The 26,865-nt window shown below is 39.3% G+C and overlaps 1 long non-coding RNA gene across 1 annotated transcript; it reads right to left on the minus strand.

Moving 5' to 3' along the window:
- Nucleotides 1-262: 262 nt before the first annotated feature.
- Nucleotides 263-26,689, minus strand: LOC107976863 (uncharacterized). Its single transcript, XR_001721148.3, has 4 exons — nt 26,607-26,689; nt 25,070-25,205; nt 14,540-14,715; nt 263-1,986 (listed from the first exon to the last, which is right to left on the minus strand). It is a non-coding gene; the product is annotated as an uncharacterized LOC107976863 (long non-coding RNA).
- Nucleotides 26,690-26,865: the final 176 nt, after the last annotated feature.

Here is a 26,865-nt window from a genome sequence, read left to right on the forward strand (position 1 = left end):
ATCAGATAGTGTTATTTAAAAAAAGCTTTTCTTCATATGCATTCAAATTTACAAATTTATGTTTTTATATCACATACATTGCAGCTTATGTAAAATGTCCTCCACTTCTATACAGAGCTATGATCTCAGCAAAAGAAAATATGTAAGACCATCCTCTTTTCATTTTACTCAATGACGCTATTCTTTCCATTTATATCTCATTGGATTCACAAACTTGACAGACCTTCTATTGTCACGTGGTAACAGATTACATCACTCAGCTAATCATTTTGGTCATTTATTGGATCAATGGTTCATAGAGGTTTGTTTATAAACTTATGTATATTTTTCCCATTCTCAGAGTCAGGGTTACCCCTAGAGTGAATAGTAGCCACACTGCTCAGCACTAGAGGGGTATGTTCTCAAGTTCCTGAGGAACCAGAAGTAGCAATGGTAGATATTCTATGTTACCAAAAGAAGAGAGCCTCTGGTCCACATTAAATGTGGAATTAAAAATGTAAGGCAAAGTATCTGGACGAATGCAATTATAGGTTGGAAAGTGAAGCCTAATGCAGGAACCAGGGGACAGGCTCCACGCTTGATAACAAATGTGGCTGCAGGTATACGGGGTTCATCATGATTGGTTCCTAAAGACAGTGGTTCCAGGATCCAGTACTATTTCAAGCCAGACTTGCACAAGTCTTTCCTATCAGTTTTCTGTATCCAAAATGATCATTAGCAGGTCCATGTTCTTGCCTTTCTCTTTGGAATGTGTTCATTCCTTAATGGGACAGCTGAAGGTGGGTGGGAATTCAGCAAAATAAGTGAAACAACATCAGGATTCCTTCCCATTTGCCTCCCTTTTTTCAAGCCTGCCCGACTTTTAGGTTTGCTTGTAAATCTGATCCTCTCTGATGCTAGAATGAGACTGGGAAAAATCTGGCCAGGGCATGAACTCTATAACTGTGCATCATTTCAAATGGTTCATCTTCCCTCCCACCCCAGCATAAACAGAAGAGATTGTTCACTGCTTTGGCTGCCCAGCTTACCACTGTGAGGACCGGATACACCTCCAAAATATTCTCTTTGTGGCTGGCCACTCCCTGGTCCAGACCCAGGCTCCGTTCCCAGAGAAAAAAGAAAGAAAGTCATTTTGGGGCTCAGGATGTGGAAGTATGAGGATGTGAGAGTGAGTAAGAGCATGAGGGTGGATACAAAGGCTCACAGTTAAATCATTGCAATCAGCCATCTCTGCCATGACACACAGCTCCTTTGTAAGTTTCTCCAAAGGCTTCTTATTTGACTGTTCTCCCTCACCACATGCATCAAAAAAAGACAGGAATGACGATAAAAAAGGTGCTATCATAAGGCGTTTCTGCCATAAGTGAAAAGGCAGAGAAATCACCTTGCATATTCTGTGGTGCCAGGAGACGTTGCTTTCAGTAGCCAAGGCAAGAAAAGACGGCAAAGGGGCTGCAGGTAGCATGAGGCCAGGCATATCAGGAGTGAGGAGACATGCTCCTTCTGCCACTGCTGCAGAGAGAGGGAAGGGCCCCGCCCAGTGTCTACCTTTTGCTTCCTTGGGCTTGGGGACAATGTGGGAAGGCAAAAGGAGAAGCAAAGTAGTGAAGTGGTACAGCCCAGAGGGAGGGCTAAAAGCATTTCCCAGCCCGATAGATTTCAGTTCATCATTGTTGATTTTGGACTAAAACCTTCTTTCCAGCCAAGCAGGCAAGCAGAAGTGAATTTATCAGATGTGATTTTTATCAGAACCCACCGTATGTGGCGGCCGGCAGTCACCACGGGACCCCGGAGCCTGTGATTGGCTCTGACACATCCGACCGAAAGGGCTCTTATTCCAAGAATGATCTTCTTTTTCAGATGGTATTGAGTTGGGACTGATTTTGATAGCCAGTTTCACTCAAGAATCATAAAGTTATTGCACATTTAAAACCGTCGGTATGAGAATCATTCTCTCCCTCTTTTCTCTCTCATCATTTCGCTGGGCTGCAAGGTTACAGAAAGGTCTAATCAATTGTCAAACTCTCTTTTATCACCGAGAAGGTGGTAAGAAAAAAAAAAAACACCTCTAACTGCCCTACTGTAGGGGGTTCTTTGACTACACAGCACCCTTTTCCACATACAATGCTGCCGTGATTAATGTCCTCCCACCTCAGACCTTGTTAAAACCTGTTCTCTCAAGCAGCCAGTGGAGCACAGTGAGAGGAGGGCCGAGGTTGCATAAATCAACGTGTTCTCACAGCCCCCAGGATATCCATTATAGATGCCAGCTGGATGGCTGGAAGATAGAGAAAAATGAATATTGTATCCTGTGGCCTTTTGCCTCTAATGACCACTTTTCAACATTTTTGAAGGCATGATTAAATTTTGATAACTGGGGAAGTCACTCTGAGCAGGCTGAAATAGAGATAAATTGACGGAGGGTCTGACATCTCAGTGGAGAGCAGGCAACTAATTAGTGTGTGAAGCGCACTCTGAAAGAGATGTAAAAGGGAGGCAGGTTTAATCAGAGGAGCTGCTGAGGTACAGGAATAGTCAGAGATAATTGCGGCCTAGGTAGAAATCACAGGCTCAATGAGCGGCTTTTTCTGTCTGCTTGATTGGCAGCCGCTGACCTAGTGGCCGGCACCCTTGAACCCTTACAACAGCAACGGCCTTGTCAAAGCAATTTGCTTGCCGCTCTCCGTGACCAGTTATTTCAGCGGCAGAGCTGGGACACCCCGCTGGAGAGGGCACTCCGCTCGCCTGGCTGGCAGGGAGCTGGGCGGAACAGCCTCATTATTTCTGATGACTTTACTTTTGAACCCAGTCGCCCTTTCTTGCTCCCCAACTCTCCATAGCCCACTCACACAGAGGCGTGCTCCTGGGAGGGACAGCTTCTACAAAGACACAGTGTCAGGGCAATTTGGTTGTTCATTTGAGGAGTGGGGATTTCGGGTCACGAGGTGATGTGCCTATGGGAATTAGGTGGAAGAGGAGGGCCAGGCAGGGCAGAGGCCAAACCACAGGAGGATTGGCTGCTCCTGGCAATGGCTCTCTATAGTTGCCTGTGTTTCATGCCACAGGCAAGCCAGGCAAAGCTCGTGTGGGTACCAGGGTTTTCCCTGATGTATGGGAGCTCAGAGGCGGCCAATTGGACCCTCTTTCTTCTCCCCATCCCAACATCTTTTCCTGACTGGCTAGAAGGAATGTGCCCTCAGGCTAGAGCACAAGTGCATTCATTCCATCTTGTTTGATTAACTGTGTGGCATTTTGTTGATTGTAGAGAGTTTTTGGACTTAAAATTGTGGTTAGGGAGATAAGCTTTTCTATCTCTAAAAGCTGCATTAGCAACTAACATATGACTTTTTCCCTTTATTGTATTGTTTTTGGGGAAAATAAGGCTAGATGGAAGGGAGAAAGATTGTAGAGAGATGGGTCAGAAGCAGCCAGGAGACTGGTGTATAGGGTTTGTTCTTTTAAAGAAGGTAAATTAGTGTTTCTGCTCCTCCACCTCTTCCTCCTTCTACACCTGGAGCTTACCTTCTCTTTTTAAACTTATCAGCCACCTGCACCTGGAATAATACCAAAACCTAGAATACCTGATGTGTTTTATGTTTATAGCTATTACTTATAGTTTAAGAGAAGCCTAAATGTAGCTATACTTTTTTTCTATTTGTTTTGTTTCTTTTTTTAATAATATGGCATTTTTCCCCCATATAAGAATGAGGCCTTGTTGTTACTCATAGGACTTAAGTACATGCTTTGAGTGCCCTGGTCCTTCCATGTTTGCTATGTGGCTTGGCCAAAGGAAGCTTCTGTGGCTTGTACCACATGTATACTACCTGCCTGGTGAAAATGGATATTGCCTCAAATTCTTGCCCATTTCCTTGAACACACCTACTTTCCACTATAGAGTGTGTTAGATGTAGAGGATACACCGTTCTAACTTATGAGGCCTCCTTCCCAAACCCATTGTTCTCAGAGACTGGCTGCTCTAAGTGAAGACTGGGAATATTCTCCAGTTGCCTGGCCTAAGAGTTCCTCAGGAAGCTGCAAGGTTAGGGACATATGTACCTGCATCCAAAAGTGGCCTGGGCTTCTGAGGGGCCTAATCCCTGGGAGATGGGCATCTGCTATTTTCAACATTGTACTCCCCTTGAATACAATAATAATAGCAAAACAATTTACTTTTCCTCCCTTCTCCGTATCTCAGTTGGGATATGTCATGTTGAATGATAGAGAAAACAAAAACACGACAGTATCCAGATTGCAGACTTTCCCATCTTTGAGATTGATAATTACAATTACATCAAGATCAATAATAAATAAGGTAGTAAGAACCCTTAGGGGTGCTGTGGGAACAGAAGAAGGAATCTGAATTCTGCTTTGATAGCTGAGGAATGCTATCATCCCTGCATCCCTGATGAATGAGGAGGTATTTACCAGATGAAGATGGGATGGAAGGGAATTCTTGGCAGAGGAAAGAGTATGTGCAAAGCCATGGAAGTGAGAGGGTACTCCTTTTTTAGTGAGCACCTGGACATGGCTCAGGCATCCTGAGGAGGAAGTAATTCCATCACTAGTGAGGAAGATGGCAGTTAGTCTAGAAGAGATCTTGCATGAGGTCCCGGACATGGCTGCATCCACTTGACCACCAAAACTTGTATCATAACTGGCATATGATAGTGGCTTAAGAAATGAATGTTTAATGAATGAGTGGAAAAACAAAGGAATGAGGATACTAGACATTACTAGAAAATGTTATAAAGAGATTATATAAGAAAAGGAACGTAACTGTGGAGAATGGTCTAGATACTAATGGCAAGGAGACCAGGTGAAATAGACCAGGAAAAGGATGACAGGAAGGACTGAAGCAAAAATGTATCCTCAGGAATGCAAAAGAGCACACAGACTCCAGAGACCACTCTGGGGTGAACCCATGTGCTCAATTGGATGTGGAGGCTAAGTGGAGTGAGAGAGACTGAGAATGCATGAATGCATTGGGGGTGTGACTTGGGTAAAGTAGAAATGGCATGGCATGTCTAGAGGGAAATTGTGACAGCTGAAATCAAACGTAAATGAGGCATCAAACAGTCCAGCCAGATATTAGTACTGGAGAAACCTTGTGGGACTTACCAGAATTATCTCCCCTAAATACTCCACTGTGGACTTGTCAGTCTGTGTCCAGCTCAGCTGGCATCTCAAACTTTATGGTTTGCTATGGAATTTTGATAAATATATAAAATTATTTTCCCCTCCCTCGGAGTTTTAATACCATTGCTATGATGTCTGTTCTGCCAGGGGAAAATGTTGAGTTCAATAGATTGTCTTTACATTGTATGGATTCTGTGAGGTGGGATATAATTGATCAAGAGTAATAAATGAATAGCATCATATCAAGCTGATACGAAAGAAGATGGTACATATATTACAACACTAAAAAAATATTGCTTACCATGTACCAGGCATTTATCTAAATGCTTTACAAACATTAATTAATTAATTCCAGTATTCCCATAGGGAAGGTGTTATAATTAAGTATGTTTTGCTGATGTGGAAATTGAAGAACAGAGAGATTAGGTTACTTCTGTGAGATCATATAGCAGATAACTACAGAAGCCCAGATTTGAACCCAGCATTCTCACCAAAGTCCCTGCTCCTCCTCACCCTGAGGGTTGGCTTCTCTTGTTAAACTCTGTCCTGGGTGGCTGACAGCCAATTCAGGAAATGAGAGGCCCAACCTGAAGGTGAACCATGTGCAAATGAATCATTTCACATATGCTAACAACATGTTTAATATTTTGCAAGTACAAAATAGTTGAGAGCCTCTGAACAGAACCTTCCATTTATCTTGTTCACAAGTCAAGAAGTCACTTAATCCCATCCTGCTACTCAGGCTCCAGGCATTAGATACTGGGGGCTGGAGTCTGAGGAGGGTATATCTGTGAAATTGAGGAGGAACCTCAAAAGTAGTTCAAGAACTCTTCAAGTTTGCCTGGTGGTTGTTGCCTCTGCCTGAAGACTTTGGAGACACCTAATGGTGAAGCAAGAGAGATTCTGGAGTCAGACTGCTTGGGTTCAAACCTTGCCTATAGCACTTGCTAGCTATGTGGCCTTGGGAAAGTTACAGCTTCTTAACCTCTTTGTGTCTCAGTTTCCTCAACTGTAAAATGGGCAAATAATGGTCCCTGCCTTAAGGGGTTTATGCAAGGCTTGAGTTAGTTCACACTTATGATAAGCACTCAATATGAATCTGCTTGTATTGACAGTCTGCCAATAGCATCCCAGAAATCAATCTACCTTCCTCCCCAAAAATCACCTGATTCTCTCTCTGTCCACATCTATATAAATTGTTAATACAACAAAGATAAGTTATTTAGGGAGGGGGCCCATGACTTATTCCTCAAATGAGACTCCATACATAAATACAGTGGGGCATTCTGATGGAGACTTTTACCTGACCTACTCCTTTCCAAGTATGCTCATCGTGTCTATAATTAAAAAAAGAGAGAAAATGATTGGTATAGGAGACCTTTGTAAAATACCAGTATAGCTTTAATCTCCTGGTTTTCAAAAAATCTATAAGCAGTTTACTATTTAAAATACATACAGTATGTCTTCCAATGATCATAACTCCTTAAGTTAGTAATATTTTATTTATTTTGTTTCTCAGTTGTACTTCACATGCACAAAACTAGAGAAATCATGATCCTGGGCTCCTGACACACTGTAATTTTTAATCCATCCATAGGTGACTTCTCTTTTTACATTTTGTTGTTGTTAAAGCCGCATGCCTACAGTAAATTGCCCCAGTGATGTGCCTAAAACAGGGCAGAGGGAAATGTCTGGGCTTCAGTAGATACGCATTGTATCACTGGCATTGTTTGGAATTACAAAGACATGGTGATTAATAAAAAGAAGACTTGACTTTTGGCTGGTCTTATTACCTGGGTCCCATATTGCCTAGGTCTAGGCCCTGCCCTTGGTACACCACTAACGTGTACAAATCATAAGTGTAGACTTGATTAACTTTATATATGTATACACTCTTAGAACCACCATACAAATCAAGATGCAGAATGTTTCTAAACACCTCATAACGTTCCTTCATGCCTTTCTCCATCAATACTCAGGAATAACCACTGTTCTGACTTCTATCAACACACATTAGTCTCAAGTTTTCTTAAACTTTGTATAAATTGAATTATATAGTACATACTCTTTTGAGCCAGGCTTTTTTTTTGCTTAACTTATGTGCATACAATTCACATTTTTTGTGAATTAAACTTTGTATACAATTAAATTGTGAATTAAACTTTGTATAAGTGTTTAATTAATATGTATAATTTGTATAATTGTTTATTATATAATCAAACTTTGTATAATTGTATACAAAGTTTAATTGTGAATTAATGTTTGTATACAATTAAACTTTGTATAAATTGAATTATATAGTAAATACTCTTACGAGCCAGGCTTTTTTTTTGCTTAACTTATGTGCACAATCCAAGTCATTGCATGGAGCGGGGGTGTGTTTTATTTTACTACTGTGTGGTAACATTTGGATACTGGTGGGCGTTGGGTTGTTTCCATTGTTTTGGCTACTGTGAATGAAGCATCTGTGGAGGTTCTTGAACATGATAAGCACTCACTTTTTCTTAAGAATATACACAGGGGTGGAGTTCTTGGGGCATATGGCATGAGGCACAGGTTTAGCTTTCATAGATACTGTCTCTTTTTTTTTTTTTTTTTGAGGCAGAGTCTCAGTCTGTTACCCAGGCTGGAGTGCAGTGGCGCCATCTCGGCTCGCTGCAGCCTCTGCCTCCTGGGTTCAAGTGATTCTCCTGCCTCAGCTTCCCAAGTAGCTGGGATTACAGGCACCTGCCACTACCCCTGGCTAATTTTTGTATTTTCAGTAGAGACAGAATTTCACCATGTTGGCCAGGCTAGTCTTGAACTCCTGACCTCAGGTGATCCACCCGCCTTGGCCTCCTAAAGTGCTGGGAATGCAGGAGTGAGCCACCGTACCTGGCCCATAGATACTGTCAAAATGTTTCCCCAAGTGGCTTTGTCCACGTGGCACACTTTTATTTAATTAATTAATTTTTAATAATGTAAAAAGTATCCACAAACCTACCACTAAATGAAATAAGGTTTCTCACTCCAACTTTACAAATGAAGAAACTGATTCCAGAGAGGTTTGGTGCAAGTATGTATTGCACAGTTAGAAAATGTCATAAATGAGAGGGAGACCTAGGTCTTTTGACCTCAAGGAGAGTACTTTCTCTGTTATAGCTTCTTTATATAATAACTAATTTTAAAATATTGTGTTATCTGTAAGCAGAAAAGGGACTTGTAAGGCATTCCCGGGGACAAAAATAAAGAGAACAAATCTCAAATTCTGGCCAGAAAAATGTGCATCTCCCATTTCAGCCAAGGAACTTGCTGGCAGAGAGCAAAATGTCTGTCGGACAGGGAGGCTGGCATGATTCCCAGCACAACCCACCTGTACCTTGTTTGGCAACAGAGATTCAAGATTTTACGTGTCCACTGGGCCAATGCATGGCATCCCTTCACAGTTCTTCTGGTATTCATCACTAGAGGTTTTCCTTTATTAATAAAAGCTAACCTATACCCTTGCTAAGCAAAGTGTGGTCTAGGGACCAGCAGCAAGACATCACCGGGGAATGCAAAATCTCAGGCCCCGCCCCAGACTTTCAAAATCTGCCTTTCAACAAAATCTCCAGCTGATTCCTATGCTCATTATATTTTGAGAAGCGCTGATTTGTGCAGTTGTAGATTAAAGATCATTTCCTCCTGCTTTAGAGTATTTGGGAAAATGATCTTTCATCTCTGAGTCTCAGTTTCCCAATCTGAAAAATGAGGTTAACAATATGTACTTTGCAAGGTTGTAATAAGGATTAAAATATACAATATAAATAAAACAACTACAGTGATTCTAGATGAATGATTGCTGTCCAGCCAAGTGATAGCTGCTATCCGTTGGTGGGACTGTAAACTAGTTCAACCATTGTGGAAGTCAGTGTGGCGATTCCTCAGGGATCTAGAACTAGAAATACCATTTGACCCAGCCATCCCATTACTGTGTATATACCCAAAGGACTATAAATCATGCTGCTATAAAGACACATGCACACGTATGTTTATTGCGGCACTATTCACAGTAGCAAAGACGTGGAACCAACCCAAATGTCCAACAATCATAGACTGGATTAAGAAAATGTGGCACATACACACCATGGAATACTATGCAGCCATAAAAAATGATGAGTTCGTGTCCTTTGTAGGGACATGGATGAAATTGGAAATCATCATTCTCAGTAAACTATTGCAAGAACAAAAGACCAAACACCGCATATTCTCACTCATAGGTGGGAATTGAACAATGAGATCACATGGACACAGGAAGGGGAATATCACACTCTGGGGACTGTGGTGGGGTGGGGGGAGGTGGGAGGGATAGCATTGGGAGATATACCTAATGCTAGATGACGAGTTAGTGGGTGCAGCGCACCAGCATGGCACATGTATACATATGTAACTAACCTGCACAATGTGCAGATGTACCCTAAAACTTAAAGTATAAAAAATATATATATATTAGCTTAAAAAAAAAAAAGAAGTATTCTCAAGCAATGGGACAGTCTAATTTTTTTCAGTGGCAAAATGCAAGCCATTAACAATCCTAAACACTCTGCAAGTAGAACCCAGCCCTCCCATAACTGCACCAACACTGCAAGGAGATTGTTTGTAAATGTCAGGCCGGAGTTGGAGCTATGTCTGCAAGTTACCCAAGCATGAGGACCAAGTTCTAGGCCTGCCTCAGCTGATGTTCTTTGCTGACTGCTGCCTGCAAGCCATAGAACTTAGCTTAAAAAATGGAGAGTTGAAGTCATGGACTATGAAGAACAAAACACCTGCCAGGATAATAAGCAGGGTTTACAGTAGAAGTTTGTTAAATCATAGGATGGAGACATCCATGCAAGAGAAAGAAGGACAGATAATTGGGAGATGGGAGACGTGACATGTCAGAAATGCTATATGTATAAATATTACTCGTAAGTAAATTAAGTATTTTTTAAAACAGACAAGGAAAGGTTTTCCCACCTGAGCTGTCCTGAAATATGAGATATCTCTGAAGTACAAGTTGGTATATTTTTCCCAGTTGAATAGGAAAAAAATGTTTGATTGGACAAATGTCTTCAGCAATGATAATTACATGGGTACCTGAAACATTACCTGCCTGGTCATTTTCTGCAGGGTTAATAGTAGCGTAATACAAGTTTTATTTAATGACCTTTTCTCTCTTTTCCTGGTACTAGTTTTCCCTGTGTGATTTCTGACTTGGGTGTCAGATTGTAGAGGAAAGCATTTGAGAAAGTATGGGTGATAAAAACAGCCCTAATCAATTTTTATAGGGCCAGTAGTGGTGATGACTTAATTGCTACCTTGGTGAAAAGGCTGTGATTCTTATGCTAAATTATTTTAAAAATAGCTTTCAATGTAAGTGTTCAGAACTTTGTCCAATCTCTCAGCATTTGAAATAGTACCAACACAATGCAAATGCAGCAACGCTTAAGAAGAGCAAGTTCACAGCTAATTTGAAATACAGGATTTCAACAGCTCAGTGGAGCTGGGCGCTGGAGAGGGTGGAGCAGGCAAAGGGAAATGCAGGCTATGTACATAATGAGGGCAATCAATCCAACTTGGTAGCCAGCAAGCAACTGTTGTGTTTAAAATGGAGTATTGTGCCTCCTGTCATGGTGACATATTCAATTAAGCGATATCCTATTATTATTTCTCACCCTGTGTGATTTAACAAAAACATTATTGAAATTAGAAGAAATCATTCTACACATAAGCAAAAGAAAATTCTTTGATTGGAATTATAATGAAGTCTTTCACAATCTCTGACAGGTAAATTATGAACAGTTGCAGTAAAACTTTGCTGTATAATATTAATTTGAAATAAGTTCGGACTGTCTCCAGGGCTTTTATTTTTATAAATAAGTGTTGAGCTATTGGGAGGGAGGGAAACTACTGCTTCTTCTGAAAGGTGATGACTTTAGCATTTATCTTGTAGGTAGTGATAAGTAATACAAAGTAGAGAATGTCAGATTAGGACATAGTGCTGCCTGGAGAAAGCCCTATATGAACAGCCTTTCTCAGAACTCTATCTCCCCTAAAGCTTTCAAGGTGGGGTGGATGATTTTCACTTACTTAACTTACTCTGTACATCACTTTCCAAGCATGACATTTCCAACTGATAAGATTTTCTAACCTATTAGTCAATAATTCAGCATAAAGTTAGAGCAGTTGCTTCAAATTATTACTGTACCAAACTTGGGAGATTTTGAATTTCACTTGCTGGGTAAAAAAAAATGCCCAATGATGCAAACTGCAATATCAAAAATTGCCCAGTAATGCAAACTTCAATATTAAAACTTGAAAACAGTCATTGGAAATATTTTGCAAGGGAAAAGATGGGCTCAAAGGCAATGTCTTGGAATGCATCATTTCTGTCGCTTGCTTTACAAAGCCAAGAAGCTCAGACTCTTCCCAGGAATTTCTTATCTACAGAGCACGCAAGGAAGGCTTAAGTCTGGTGTCACTGTAGCTATTCCTCATTGAAATGAGTCACTGAGCAAATTTAAAAAGAGGTTCTTTGGAATGTTAGCAATGTTTTAATATGTTTAAACATTGAACAGAGTAGAGGATGGATGAAAAAATTCTATATCCAATAGAACAGTGAAAACATGCACTATTGTAAAATATGTAACCCGGGAGGCGGAGGTTGCAATGAGCCGAGATTGCGGCATGGCGCTCCAGCCTGCGAGACAGAGCAAGACTCTGTCTCAAAAAAAAAAAAAAAAAAAAAAAATATATATATATATATATATATATATATATATATAAAATATATATATGGTATCTAAAAACTCTAAATAGAGTCATATACTGATTAAAGATAAAAGAGCATTTGATGTTACATAATCCAACCCTAAAGCTCTATAGCACCTCAACAATTTTATTGTTCAATCTCTGCTTGAACACACAAAATAAAGGGAACTCATAGAAAGCCCACTCTATTTTGAATATATACCAATTTTTAGAAAATTTTATTGAACCAACCTCCTTTTCTCTATTGATTTACTTTATGGTCAGGGATCTCCCTCTACAGTCTCATGGAAACATTCTGATCTCTTTGCTACAGGACATAATTTTATAAATACATAAAAACTTCCATATTACCCTGAAGACTTTCTCTTTCTCCTTCAAGCTATTCATACAGTTATTTATTCATGCAGTCACTCATGCAGCCAGCCGTTTAGTAACATTTACTTAGTGCATATGTATACAATGGCCATAAACTGTATTGGACACAAGAAATACAATATTAAATAGAATACGTAAGAACATTAAAGTAAACTCACAATGATTTAGAATTTACCATATGTCAGGCATTGTTATTGGCATTTTATATGCAGTATGCCATATAAGTCTCAATAATCTTATCAGTGAAGTACAATTATTCCACCCACTTTACATATGTAAAAACTGAAGATAGGAGAAAGTAAATTCTAATATCCATAGTCTAAACTGGGAGATAGACATATAAAAAATTATAATATAATTTAGTACATACTATATAATGGAGATAATTAAGGAAACATAGAAAAAGATGGCTGTACGTCTGACTCCTGGTTTCAAGAGCAGAGAATTCTTTGAAGAATATACCCATGAAAAAAAAGTAGGACAGCCAGAGAGAGGAGCACGTAATATACAAAATAGATGAGCATGAAAACTTAAGGTAATGACACTAATGGAATAAAAGGTACAGGGAGAAATGGCTGGAGATGTCAGGAAATCATTAGGAAACCAGGGCTCAGAATATGGTAAGCTGCAAACACCAAAGAGGTTAGAAAGCAACCCTTGGAAAGTGACGGGAAAGTGATAACAAGAAGTTGATAATTAGATCCGCATTTTAGGAAATTCTTTCTCGCAGCATTTTCAAAGTTGAAAGGGAGGAGGCTAGACTGGAGACTTGGAAAACAATCATTCTGGGGGGATATGATACAAAGGAATACTCTTGAGTCCATCTACCACTGCTATTACCATAGGAGGAAATACCATCCTCCAGGTGTGCTCAAAGCAGCTTTGCATCACAGACTATGGACTTTTGGGCCTATTTGTGTTTATCTTTAAAACTGTGCTTTTTAATGTCATGGGGCAAGGACATGAGTATCCTAAATGAATGGCCTGCCTTTGTTGCTGGCCAGTATGGCTGGCCCACTTTGCTGCTTGGCAGCCATTAATGGATATTTTCTATTTCATGAGAGCCTTGCTGTGCTGGCTACCCCTTGTGTATTATCAACTGCCCGTTTATGTTTCTACCAATTAAGCCCCAAAGATAACAGGAGCAAACTAATATGTGATTCAATAGAATCTTTGCAATATTTAAAAGGTCTAATATTAAGTGCTATATTGGGTTATTGAGCATTCAATTAAAAAGTCTCAAGTGTTTAATTTAGGATTTTCCATAGGACAGGTATTGTTTGTTAATTAGTTAATTAAATAACAAATGATTATTGAAAACATGCATTAGGATTAAGCAAGCTGCAAGAGAGATAAAGATATCTCCAAGGCAATTAGCTCACTGTAATTTTAATGATAAATGTGTAATTAGACTCTTATTCTAAAGAGATTGTTTGGAATGGTTTTCACAAGCATTAAACAAGCATGTAACATGATATTTACTTATACAACAAGCAAAATGTAGTTCTAATTCTTATTAAGCATCAGCCAGTGTATTCAAATGATACCTAATTTGCTAAAAGCAAAAATTTTACAAGTATTGGTACTTATAAAAATATAATCCATTAAAAGCTTATATAACTAACTTAATTATATTACAACTAGATGTATCCCCAAGCCTATTTATTTCACTTCCTAGAAACTTACCTGAGAATTTCCAGTGTGACATAATTTAACAACCAGCATTTATACTTTTATGTATCCAATACTTGAGGGAGTTACTATTACATCACAAAATGAACCCCCCTTGCAAAGAATAAAATACATTTCCTCTTGGATATCTAGAACCTACCACAGTTCCTGGCACATGGAACTCTGTAAACGTCTACAAAATTTATTTGAATGAGCAGAAAACATCCAGAAATATCCAGACTTCCTGATTCTGCTCATTCGAATTCTGTTTCTCCCCATTCTATCGCAAGCTCCTGGCTGCCATCTCTAAAAATGCAGCTCTTCTATTATTCTCAGCAGCCAGCAGCCTAGTTGAATTGAGCTGGAGAAATCATGTCTCCAGAGGACTAGCATGGGTTGTGGGTGTCTTGGGAATTATAGTAATGATGATAATCATAAAAATACCGGAAAACACTTATTAAGTGCTTCCTATTTGCCAAGCACTGAGAGAAGCTTTTTCCATTGATAACCACTGTTTATATTTTCAGCAACCTTGTAAGAGAGATCCTACTATTATGTGTGTATTTCAAATGAGGGCATTGAGGCTTACAGCAGGTATATAATTTTTCCCAGGTCATATGGTTGATAAGTAGTGGAACGAGGTTAGAATCCTAGGTATCCTGAAGTTAGAGCCCATTCTTGCTTTAGGTAAGTTTCTCTTGAAGCAGATCCCCAGATGCAGTTGCTTGTGCAGCTGGTTTATGAAGCCGTGTGCTCAGGAGAGACCTGTGAGGGAGTGAGCCAAGAAAGGTAAAGAAATGGAATAAATTAGGCAATTATTCAGTTGAAGTTCAATTAAAGTCTTGCCTCAGTCTGATCCTACAAGGAGCTCTGGAATGTAAGTAACCGTACAGAGTAGTCCCACCTTAAGGCATGGGGGCAGAAATTTGTACCCTAGAATCTATCTCTGGTGGGCCGTTGACTGCCCCTGAAGTAGAAGACATAATCTCACAGGTATGTTCCGGTGGGAGGTAGCTTACTTTGTGGAGACCTGTTACCTGGACAAGGTTTTGAGCTGTTGCAGCCAACCCTCACAGAAGGAGAGAGAGTGGGGATGCCAGCCAGGTACAATAAATCAAACCAAGGCATCAGTAGCATGTACTACAGAACCTGGTTCCATAATGTTGATCTTCACTTCTAAGCTACCATGAAGAACAGAGGATTTTTGTCAAACAGGCTGGATTTTTATCCTGTTCTGCCACTTCCTAGCCTAGTGGCTTTGGGAAAATTGCTTCTATGTTCTAAGTCTAATTATCATAATCTATAAAATGGAAGTCTTAATACTACTGGTCCCATGGGATTATTATGTTGACCAAATGAGAATGTATGTGAATGCATTTTATAAGCTAAAACAGAACATGAATGGTGTATGTGGGGTTGTTATTGCCATGTCTAACTTTCCAGGCTCAGGGGCTTCCAGGGGGTGGTGGCCCATGAATCTATGGAAGCCCTGGTCCAGATGACACTTATGATGAACATAAGTATAAGGTCACTGGTGTCAAAATAGGAGATAAAAGGGATACAGACAAAACAGAACTTGAATGGAAGATGATTGACCGTCTAGGCTGTCTCATGATCCTGCTGAATATTGATAATCTTAATTAACACTTTCAAAGACTGAGGGTCAGGAAAAGTAATGTACCTAAGTTGCACAACCAGTAAATGGCATACCTAGGACTCTGCCTCAGGTCATTTGAAGCCTAATTTCACAGTATTTTTCAGTTATACCATACAGCTCTTCTGCCTTCAATATTGGTAAATCCCAGTGATTTTTTTCAAAGGCATCTCCTGTTCTCTCCATCCCAGGGATAATGTTCCCTCTCCTGTATCAAGACGTTCCCATCCTGACCATCTTGTGCCCTGGCCTTTTCTCCTGAATCCTGGATTGCAACTAATAATCACAAAGTCTGAATGTAGCGTAGAGAACCATTTCTATTTCTGATTTCTGTTTGGCTCACAACCAGCACTTAGCCCCAAGAGGCATTTGGAGCCTTATCTGAAGCTTAAAAAGGCAGCAAGTTCACCTTAACAACATACTCAGTGGAAGTTGGTGTGGAAAACTGGCTTCAGTTTCAATAGTTGCACAGCACTGAAGTCTTAATGGAGGACCATAAAGCCAGTTGATGTAGAAACTATGGATTTTGCTAGCAAAGGAAAGATAGATAACTGAACAAAACTGGGGTTCTGTTAGGAAGAATGAAGACAATAGATAATGGATTCGCACTTGGCAATGTAAACAACAGATAATGAAGATGATGTTATATCTTAATCCTCCTATTAATTGTTTAGAACACTTAGAAGAGGAAGAATATAAGTTCTGTAAGTAGCACCCACAAATCCCCCACACCAACTTACAGAGATCTCTTTCTTCCTAATGAGAGTGAATGTGTCCTAAAGCTTGAGGCCATGGAAGCAAATGTGGAACCACCTTGCTGGGAAATTTCCATATGGCGTGAGATCCCCTGTGAGTAATTCTGCAAGTGTTGTAAACATTTCTTTGGCAAAGGGAAGATAATAAGCTTCTTTCCATAGCCTGGCGAGGGAGCACAGGTTTTGAATCAGGCAAATATTTGAATTCTTGCCCAGTAATTTTTAATCACATTAGGTTATTCTACACTTCACACTCAGTCAGCTCACTTATAAGAAGGGGATCATAATTCCTACTATAGAGTTTTTTGGTGATTCAGTGAGGTAAAATATGAAAAAAAAAATCTTGATCCTTTTGTGCTGATAGGATGATAATACTGTCAGTTCTTTTTTATTGTAGGCATGAGAATGGGGTGAGCATCGTGGGCACCACTGGTTAGTACGTAGGAGAAATGCTACCCACCTTAAATACCTAAGATTTTATCTCAGGTCCCCAGCAGTAACACAGGGTGGGCAAAAGAAAACTGAGGTTTGAGGCAAAGTCAATTGTGTTATGATTTTGCTGTGAGATCTGGGAACAATTGACCTCAAAATTTCATCATCTCAGCCATGTTATTTACTTCTTGGCTTTACAAAATAATATGTGAAGACATCCAATGAGAAAATTTCCAAGTGCTTTGAGCTTTCACATGGTCTTTACACTGAAACAGACATCATATAAAAATATATGCAGGTTGGGCGCAGTGCCTCTCACCTGTAATCCCAGCACTTTGGGGGGCCAAGGCAGGTGGATCACAAGGTCAGGAGTTCCAGACCAGCCTGGCCAACATGGTGAAACCCCGTCTCTACTAAAAATACAAAGATTAGCCGGGCGTGGTGGCAGGCGCCTGTAATCCCAGCTACTTGGGAGGCTGAGGCTGGAGAATCGCTTGAACCCAGGAGGCAGAAGTTGCAGTGAGCCGAGTTAGCACCATTGCACTCCAGCCTGGGGGACAAAAGAAAGAAATATGTTAAAAATAAGGCTTAGAGTCATTTGACACATGACATATTATTTTGGAAAAAAATGATATTTTGACCCTGGGCAAATTTTTTTTATTTCCATTACACAACTGGCTTAATTATTTTAAAATTCATCTTCTTAAGGGATTTTCCTCTAGAGACCATTGCCATGCTTGGAGTGACAGCAATACTTATTTTAGTTTCTTCCAGGCATACTTAACTGACTCTCCAAATCAAACTTTTGGTGTGGCAGCTCCAAAGGAACTCTCCTTACAAAGCATTTTAAATAGCATTTGTGAAAATCTCTTCTCTCTGAAAGTCAAAATGTTCTGCATAAACAGTAAAACAAAATGGAGGCATGGTCTATTAAACAAACAACAGTGATAGACTCCAATATTTCACAATATTACTACTTGCTTAATAGGGTGCAAGCAACTTAAAAAATATCTGAAGTCATTTCCTAATTATTTCCATTAACTGTTCAAATTTGAGCTTTTTCACGATGTTGGTTATGAACAGTAAAAGTAAATCAAGTGATACTAATAATAATTTTCAATTAAAAAACACAAGATAGAAATGAGCTGCTGGCTCGGCCCACTTATTTGAGAAGATAGACTCCCTTTCGGTTAAGGCAAGACCTACTTAAATAAATGGGGGTAATTTTATTCTTGAATATAAAGGCGAGTTTTCCCAAGACTCAAAAATTTCCAGGCTGGACTTTCTCAGTACTGACCTCTTGTCCCAGCCTCCTTGTTCCTTTATTCCTTCCCTATTGAACCCTCACCATTTTTGTGTGTGTGTGATTTTTGGGCTTTGCAGGGGGAAAATCAAAGGTAGTGATACGGTTTGAATATTTGTCTCTTCCAAATCTCTTGTTGAAATTTGACCCCTAATGTGGGAGGTGGAGCCCAGTGGGAGGGGTTCAGGCCATGGGGGCAGATCCCTCATGAATCCCTTAGTGCTCTCCCTGTGGTAATGAGTGCATTGTTACTCTATTAATTCATGGGAGAGCTGGTTGTTTAAAAGAGCTTAAGGCCAGGCATGGTGGCTCACGCCTGTCATCCCAGCATTTTGGGAGGCGGAGGTGGGTGGATCACCTGAGGTCAGGAGTTCAAGACCGGCCTGGCCAACATGGTGAAACCCTGGCTCTACTGAATATACAAAAAATTAGCCAGACGTGGTGGCACACACCTGTAGTCTCAGCTACTTGGGAGGCTGAGGCACAAGAATGTCTTGAACTTTGGAGGCAGAGGTTGCAATGAGCCGACACGGCACCACTGCACTCCAGCCTGGGTGACAGAGCAAGACTCTGTCTAAAAAAAAAAACCATAAAATATAAATAAATAAATAAATAAATAAATAGCTTGTCACCTCCTCCTCTCTCTTGCTTCCTCCCACCTCACCATATGACACATCTGCTCGCCCTTCCCCTTCCACCATGATTTAAAGCTTCCTGAGGTCCTGACCAGGAGCAGATGCTGGCGCCATACTTCTTGTACAACCTACAAAACCATGAACCAAATAAATCTCTTTTCTTCATAAATTACCCAGCCTCAGGTATTTCTTCATTAGTGATGCAAAACTGGCTAATTACAGTAGGTTAGGAAGAGGGAGGGAATTGCTTTCAGCAAAGTAGGCATTCCAGAACAGTATGTGCTCAGAGCTCAGGAATGAATAAATCCCCCAGAAGGGAAAACTGAATATTCCTGGTCCAGTATTATTCCTCTATATGTAAAGAAGAAAAATTGGCAGGACAAACAGGGAAAAGCTGTCTGGCACCTATTTTTTAGCCAGGCTATGCCTTTTGGAGTTGCTTTCTTCAAATGTCTATCTGCTTCTTGAATTCAACTAAGGGAGAAAGGGCCATGGAGATATTTTGTACCAAGGCTTGAAAGCCAATGATTATAGGCTCATTAAGGGTTCCACATGCCAAAATGTAAAGACCATCGAGAATAGGAAGAAACTGCATCAACTAACGAGCAAAATAACCAGCTAACATCATAATGACAGGATCAAATTCACACATAACAATATTAACTTTAAATGTAAATGGACTAAATGCTCCAATTAAAAGACACAGACTGGCAAATTGGATGAAGAGTCAAGATCCATCAGTGTGCTGTATTCAGGAAACCCATCTCACGTGCAGAGACACACATAGGCTCAAAATAAAAGGATGGAGGAAGATCTACCAAGCAAATGGAAAACAAAAAAAGGCAGGGGTTGCAATCCTAGTCTCTGATAAAACAGACTTTAAACCAACAAAGATCAAAAGAGACAAAGAAGGCCATTACATAATGGTAAAGGGATCAATTCAACAAGAAGAGCTAACTATCCTAAATATATATGCACCCAATACAGGAGCACCCAGATTCTTAAAGCAAGTCCTGAGTGACCTACAAAGAGACTTAGACTCCCACACATTAATAATGGGAGACTTTAACACCCCACTGTCAATATTAGACAGATCAACGAGACAGAAAGTCAACAAGGATACCCAGGAATTGAACTCAGCTCTGCACCAAGCTGACCTAATAGACGTCTACAGAACTCTCCACCCCAAATCAACAGAATATACATTTTTTTCAGCACCACACCACACCTATTCCAAAATTGACCACATAGTTGGAAGTAAAGCTCTCCTCAGCAAATGTAAAAGAACAGAAATTATAACAAACTATCTCTCAGACCACAGTGCAATCAAACTAGAACTCCGGATTAAGAATCTCACTCAAAACTGCTCAACTACATGGAAACTGAACAACCTGCTCCTGAATGACTACTGGATACATAACGAAATGAAGGCAGAAATAAAGATGTTCTTTGAAACCAACGAGAAGAAAGACACAACATATCAGAATCTCTGTGACGCATTCAAAGCAGTGTGTAGAGGGAAATTTATAGCACTAAATGCCCATAAGAGAAAGCAGGAAAGATCCAAAATTGACACCCTAACATCACAATTAAAAGAACTAGAAAAGCAAGAGCAAACACATTCAAAAGCTAGCAGAAGGCAAGAAATAACTAAAATCAGAGCAGAACTGAAGGAAATAGAGACACAAAAAACCCTTCAAAAAATTAATGAATCCAGGAGCTGGTTTTTTGAAAGGATCAACAAAATTGATAGACCGCTAGCAAGACTAATAAAGAAAAAAAGAGAGAAGAATCAAATAGACACAATAAAAAATGATAAAGGGGATATCACCACCGATCCCACAGAAATACAAACTACCATCAGAGAATACTACAAACACCTCTATGCAAATAAACTAGAAAATCTAGAAGAAATGGATAAATTCCTGGACACATACACTCTCCCAAGACTAAACCAGGAAGAAGTTGAATCTCTGAATAGACCAATAACAGGAGCTGAAATTCTGGCAATAATCAATAGTTTACCAACCAAAAAGAGTCCAGGACCAGATGGATTCACAGCTGAATTCTATCAGAGGTACATGGAAGAACTGGTACCATTCCTTCTGAAACTATTCCAATCAATAGAAAAAGAGGGAATCCTCCCTAACTCATTTTATGAGGCCAGCATCATTCTGATACCAAAGCCGGGCAGAGACACAACCAAAAAAGAGAATTTCAGACCAATATCCTTGATGAACATTGATGCAAAAATCCTCAATAAAATACTGGCAAACCGAATCCAGCAGCACATCAAAAAGCTTATCCACCATGATCAAGTGGGCTTCATCCCTGGGATGCAAGGCTGGTTCAATATATGCAAATCAATAAATGTAATCCAGCATATAAACAGAACCAAAGACAAAAACCACATGATTATCTCAATAGATGCAGAAAAAGCCTTTGACAAAATTCAACAACCCTTCATGCTAAAAACTCTCAATAAATAAGGTATTGGTGGGACGTATTTCAAAATAATAAGAGCTATCTATGACAAACCCACAGCCAATATCATACTGAATGGGCAAAAACTGGAAGCATTCCCTTTGAAAACTGGCACAAGACAGGGATGCCCTCTCTCACCATTCCTATTCAACATAGTGTTGGAAGTTCTGGCCAGGGCAATTAGGCAGGAGAAGGAAATAAAGGGTATTCAATTAGGAAAAGAGGAAGTCAAATTGTCCCTGTTTGCAGACGACATGATTGTATGTCTAGAAAACCCCATTGTCTCAGCCCAAAATCTCCTTAAGCTGATAAGCAACTTCAGCAAAGTCTCAGGATACAAAATCAATGTACAAAAATCACAAGCATTCTTATACACCAACAACAGACAAACAGAGAGCCAAATCATGAGTGAACTCCCATTCACAATTGCTTCAAAGAGAATAAAATACCTAGGAATCCAACTTACAAGGGATGTGAAGGACCTCTTCAAGGAGAACTACAAACCACTGCTCAAGGAAATAAAAGAGGATACAAACAAATGGAAGAACATTCCATGCTCATGGGTAGGAAGAATCAATATTTTGAAAATGACCATACTGCCCAAGGTAATTTAGAGATTCAATGCCATCCCCATCAAGCTACCAATGCCTTTCTTCACAGAATTGGAAAAAACTACTTCAAAGTTCATATGGAACCAAAAAAGAGCCCGCATCGCCAAGGCAATCCTAAGCCAAAAGAACAAAGCTGGAGGCATCACACTACCTGACTTCAAACTATACTACAAGGCTACAGTAACCAAAACAGCATGGTACTGGTACCAAAACAGAGATATAGATCAATGGAACAGAACAGAGCCCTCAGAAATAACGCCACATATCTACAACTATCTGATCTTTGACAAACCTGAGAAAAACAAGCAATGGGGAAAGGATTCCCTATTTAATAAATGGTGCTGGGAAAACTGGCTAGCCATATATAGAAAGCTGAAACTGGATCCCTTCCTTACATCTTATACAAAAATCAATTCAAGATGGATTAAAGACTTAAACGTTAGACCTAAAACCATAAAAACCCTAGAAGAAAACCTAGGCATCACCATTCAGGACATAGGCATGGGCAAGGACTTCATGTCCCAAACACCAAAAGCAATGGCAACAAAAGACAAAATTGACAAATGGGATCTTATTAATCTAAAGAGCTTCTGCACAGCAAAAGAAACTACCATCAGAGTGAACAGGCAACCTACAAAATAGGAGAAAATTTTCGCAACCTACTCATCTGACAAAGGGCTAATATCCAGAATCTACAATGAACTCCAACAAATTTACAAGAAAAAAACAAACAACCCCATCAAGAAGTGGGCGAAGGACATGAACAGACACTTCTCAAAAGAAGACATTTATGCAGCCAAAAGACAGATGAAAAACTGCTCATCATCACTGGCCATCAGAGAAATGCAAATCAAAACCACAATGAGATACCATCTCACACCAGTTAGAATGGCAATCATTAAAAAGTTAGGAAACAACAGATGCTGGAAAGGATGTGGAGAAATAGGAACACTTTTACACTGTTGGTGGGACTGTAAACTAGTTCAACCATTGTGGAAGTCAGTGTGGCGATTCCTCAGGGATCTAGAACTAGAAATACCATTTGACCCAGCCATCCCATTACTGGGTATATACCCAGAGGACTATAAATCATGCTGCTATAAAGACACATGCACACGTATGTTTATTGCGGCATTATTCACAATAGCAAAGACTTGGAACCAACCCAAATGTCCAACAATGATAGACTGGATTAAGAAAATGTGGCACATATACACCATGGAATACTATGCAGCCATAAAAAATGATGAGTTCATGTCCTTTGTAGGGACATGGATGAAATTGGAAATCATCATTCTCAGTAAACTATAGCAAGAACGAAAAACCAAACACCGCATATTCTCACTCATAGGTGGGAATTGAACAGTGAGATCACATGGACACAGGAAGGGGAATATCACACTCTGGGGACTGTGGTGGGGTGGGGGGAGGTGGGAGGGATAGCATAGGGAGATATACCTAATGCTAGATGACGAGTTAGTGGGTGCAGCGCACCAGCATGGCACATGTATACATATGTAACTAACCTGCACAATATGCACATGTACCCTAAAACTTAAAGTATAATTAAAAAAAAGCAAAAAAGCAAAAAAAAAAAAAAAAGAATAAGGGTTCCAGTATATTATCATACCAAGCCTACAAAATTTAGGGGCCATTGTTGAGATTTCAGTGTTAAGCTTCCATGTTTTTGCATAGTCTAGAAATGCCCTTAAATATATATCTGCATATTGGATACAATTTTATATAATTTATGTAATTACTATAATGTAAAATTATACATGCATATGAAAAGTAATGATAAGGCAGGTACCAAAATGATGATAAATGTTTTGTTTGTTGAAAATGGAAGAAAAAATTTCACATTTTCCCCCAGTTACTCAACTTTTAACAATATTTTATAATAAAAAGAACTAGGAAGACAAATATGTATGAATGTCTGAAGAATAAAGTCTAAAGGTGAGATGAGCTGCATCTTAGCTCCACATGGCTTAGCTCACAAGAAAACAGAGTCAACATTTGGCAGAATATTCAGCGAACATAAAAACTGTAGTAGGAACCCACCAGGGGTTAAAATCCTACTGAGGGTGTATGATGTCACTATCCTTTCTTCCTATACTGGGAAGGGTGGCTATAGTTTACAGCAATATATTGTACATTTCTAAATAACTGAAGGGGAGTACCTGAATGTTTGTAGTATAAAGAAAAGATAAATATTTAAGGTGAAGAATATCTCAATTACCTTGATTTGATCTTTACACATTATATAAATATATAAAATTATCATACACCCATTATGTATCAATAAAGAATAAATTTTTAAAAAGTTATTGATGTTGTAGAAGCAAGACCATTGGAAATATGAATTCTTGTCCTGAGTTCTAGCAAGTCTTCTCAACCTGGCTCAGTGCTAGGTCACTTAAGAGTAAAGATACAAACAGACTAAATCCAGTATCTAAATGATCTTACTCTACTTAATTCAGAATGACTCACACTTCTCAGGGGATCTTGATCTGTAAAATGCCTGAATAATAACCTAATTTCAATTTTACAGCATTTTTGTTTTTGTCTAATCTACTTAGGATCATGAATTTCTTAAAACGTAACTGCTGCTTGGTTGAACTTCATTGTACTCAGGGAAGGCAAATATTTGCCATCATCACCCTTACTTCAAACATAGCATCATTGCTTGTTTATTTCAGCATATTTTCCAAGTAAGTCTGGATTCTACCCCAAATCCTTTTTGACTTTGAAAAGATTGGAAAAGGCAAGCGGGTCCATCCCAGTCCTCCAAGCCCTTTCTGCAACTAATTTCTCACACAAGCAGTTCTATCCTGAAAAAAGGAGGTATGCAGTAACAAAATATGAGCACATATTTTTACAGCATTCCAGGGGGTAGTGTTGTTTTCCACCAAGACACGTGTTTTGATCTTCATGGTTTAGCATGTAATTTATCTCACATATTCAGAGATCATCTGCATTGATGATTAAATGACAAGTGGTCTGCTGTATTTCTTTGGATGAAGAAAAGAAATTTGCATTCAATATTCTAAAAGCGCAGCCAACTATTTGGTCTGTAAAGCAATGTGGACCATTGAGTACGTGCACAGTTTAAAAAATTCCATCCTCTGAAATCTTAGTTGAAAATATCGGAGTTGAGTTGCAATGAGCCTCATCTGAACAGAGAAAGCCCCCAACCTCACTAATAAAAGTTTCAGATTTTTTGATTGAATGCCATTTGAAATTACCTTCATCACGTTAACGTGCAGTAGATAGTATGCAGTCGGGTTGCCTCTCGACATGACCCTATTAGAGATTGCCACTTGTAAGGAAATCTATTCAAAAGCAGAGGCTGTATTAAGCTGGATACCAGGTCAAATGACACTATTTGGGGGAAAAATGGAGAGGTACTTCAGCCTAACGATTTGTGAAAAGTTAAGTAACAACAAATTCCATGAATATGAAATTGTGGAAAGAATGCTCTCATCACAGCTTTTATCCCTCAGCACTCTATGCAGACGGTAGCCAGGAGGAATTAGAAATGGCACCTGCTGGTATGCCTGTCTCTCTCTGAAATGATGCTTTTTCAGACTATGATTTTAGAGCTTGTGAGATGGAAAGGGGAAAATTCAGTTTGGGGTTCTGAAAGTTCAGTAAAACGGGAAGGTAGGAAGCGCAATATGAGTATTCTGACATTTCCTGCCTATTTTTGCTTTCAAGAACCTTGTATATTCATGTGGTTGGCTGTAGAGAACTTTGACAGTTTTAGTTGGAAGCTTTGGAAATATCAGGGAGAAGCAAACTCAGTTTCTGCGTTAATAAGTGGTGGAAATAGATCTGGGATTCTATACTAATTTATATTTGTTTTTTGGAATTTTAATTTTTATAAACATTTCACTGGAATATAATAAAATATATGTTAATATAGTGAAATATATAATACAATGTAAAGTATTATACAGAGAAGTATGTCTGTCATAAATGTACAACTCACTGAATTTTTACAAACTGAATGCATACCTGAGTAAAAGCCCTAAGATCAAGAAGTAAAACCCGTATGCCTCTCTCATGACCCCTTTCAGCCTCTAGTCACTCTCCTGTCTTCTAGATTTGTTTTGCCTTTTATGCAGTTTGCAAATAGGGAATTATACTATTAGTGCTCATTTGAGTCTGGCATCCCAGACTGAACATCATGTTTATAAGGTCCACTCATAACTATTATATTTCAGTTTAATTCATTCATCCTCACTGTTGAATGTTTTTTCATTATGGGAACTTAGGCTGTTTTTTTTTGTTTTTGTTTTTGTTTTTTGTTTTTTTTAATGGGAACTTAGGCTGTTTTTCACTACTATGAGTAATGTTATTTTGAACACTCACGTGTGGATCATTTGAAGAAACATACATACATATTTTGGTTGGGTACATACTTTGGAGTGGAATTGCTAGGTCAAAGGGTATGGAAAAGTTCATCTTGAGTAAACATTCCCAAACAGATATCCAGAGTGGTGGTTATTTCCACCCCTGCCAGCACTAAATGAAGTTCCAGTTGTTTTACATCTCACCAGATTCATATGCCCCTCCTTTGCCTTTGTGTCATTCTGGTGGGTGTGTAGCTGCTGGCAATTTTTGAGGTCCTTGGGAACATTGTTGTTTCCTTGTTTACCTCGACGTTCAGAGCACTGAGCACAATGATGGCTTTTGATTAGGTTTCCAGATTACTTTCAGGTGTAATAGCACAAATGGATCAGTGAGCAGAGGTATAGTAGAAACAAAACTAAGGTGTACCTTGAGTCTGGAAGTCTGATCCTTAGGGGAAGGAACTCGATGGCACTCTGGTAAGCTTCCCTTCAGTGGCTTTTGTTGGGCATACATGGATTCTAGAAGACCTTCTATTATGACATATAGCATGAAAATTGTTTCAGACTATACAAGTTTTTTCTCACTGCCTATGTGTATAGAATTTTATATTATAGTTGCTTAAATTTTATAATATCAACCCAGATGTGCAAAAAGGCAATTTTCTCTACTAGTCTATATTTGCTCT

The sequence above is a fragment of the Pan troglodytes genome, chromosome 11, assembly GCF_028858775.2.
Source record: "Pan troglodytes isolate AG18354 chromosome 11, NHGRI_mPanTro3-v2.0_pri, whole genome shotgun sequence".
Lineage (NCBI taxonomy): Eukaryota > Metazoa > Chordata > Mammalia > Primates > Hominidae > Pan > Pan troglodytes.